The sequence below is a fragment of the Poeciliopsis prolifica genome, unplaced genomic scaffold (assembly GCF_027474105.1).
Source record: "Poeciliopsis prolifica strain line A6 unplaced genomic scaffold, Auburn_PproV2 SCAFFOLD082, whole genome shotgun sequence".
NCBI lineage: Eukaryota > Metazoa > Chordata > Actinopteri > Cyprinodontiformes > Poeciliidae > Poeciliopsis > Poeciliopsis prolifica.
Genome location: NW_026562457.1, coordinates 851087 through 852500, shown reverse-complemented (window position 1 = coordinate 852500; position 1414 = coordinate 851087). Strand labels below are relative to the sequence as shown.

At 38.4% G+C, this 1414-nt stretch overlaps 1 protein-coding gene across 1 annotated transcript in view; it reads left to right on the top strand.

Moving 5' to 3' along the window:
• Nucleotides 1-776, top strand: part of LOC129353010 (peptidase inhibitor 16-like) — a 13865-nt gene extending 13089 nt beyond the window's left edge. The window contains exon 6 of the mRNA XM_055022222.1: nucleotides 1-776. This exon is cut by the window's left edge and continues 402 nt beyond it. The gene's annotated coding sequence lies outside the window, so the exon portion shown is untranslated.
• Nucleotides 777-1414: the final 638 nt, after the last annotated feature.

The window sequence follows — 1414 nt, the reverse complement described above, 5'->3', positions numbered from 1 at the left end:
CGCTGACCCTTAATAATTCACAAGCTGCTGTTTTAACTGAGTCTGGACTGGAAACTGATTCAGCCTGAACGGAACCAGAACCAGAACCAGAACCAGAACCAGACCTGGGGCAAAACGAGCTGATCTGACGGGAACAAACACAAACAGGAGATCGGAAACTGGAAAAATAAGAGTTTCCCACTGGAAGCAGGTTTACCTGCCGAAGCTGGTCAATTAGAAAAGATGTCTCACTCTTGTGAAAATCTCACATTTAAAACGAATCTGCGGACTTCCGTTGTAAAGTTACACAGTCAGAAATAACAGCAATAATTTGGGCTACTTGTCATAAAAATTGGATTCATATTTCAGTCATTATTTCATTAGCAGCTGCTACAGTTAGCAAGCTAATGATTTAGCTAACAAGCTAGATATCTAGACTAAAACTACATATTTAGCTTCAAACTATTTAGCAAACTAAATATTAAGCGAGCAAGCCAAATATTTTATTAGCAAGCTAAATAGTTAGACTTAAAATGAATATTTAGCTTCAAATTTCACATTGCGTTTGAAGCTAAATTTGATTTTTAACTCATTCTTTTTATTCAAACTAAATATTTACCTCAGAGCTAAATTAGCAAATATGGATATTAAATTTCTGCATTCCATTTATCGATGTGTGAATTTGCAGTTTAGCCAAATATTTAGCTAAAACTGTGACATAAATAAATGAATGGAACGAAAAAAATATGACTTTGGAAAATTAAAGCCCCATTTTATTCTTTTACGCTAAATAATTCAAATTATTGCTGTTTATTTTAACTTTGCAAAAGGCGTCCGATGAATCCAGTTAAACTCCCAGAGGTTACATTGTGACATTAAAGTGACGTTCATCGGATTGCTGAGGCGTGGTCAGTATCTTACCTCAGGTACCCTGAGATCAGGTTTCCCACCCTGGCAGTCCAGGTCCGGCGCTAAGCTAACGAGTCCTTCCCTCTAATCCCCAATCTTAATCATTAAATGATCCCAGAACAATCACCGGAAAACAACATTAGCGTCTTCACACAAAGTCCAAGATTGTCAGATTTTGTTTTGTTGCATAGTTTTCTGTTTCCTTGGTGACTGTGGGAATAAAGTTTTAATAATTTTGTTGATTTGTGACATTTCTCCATGAACTGTCGGAAGCAGATGTCACAAAGGACCGGCCCTGTCTCCACTGTAACGAGGGTTTTTTAATGTTCTCTCCAGAACCAGTATGGTCAGAACGGATCGAGTTGGAGACGTTTTCACTGGAAGTCCAAGGAAAATGCAAGAGAAAATGTTTAAAGTGACGACTCTGCTTTTGCTTCTCTTCTCTGACCGAAACTGGATCACTTACTGACCTGTACACCCGCAGCGGCTAACTGACAGCTAACTGTCAGCTACCTGTCGGCTAATC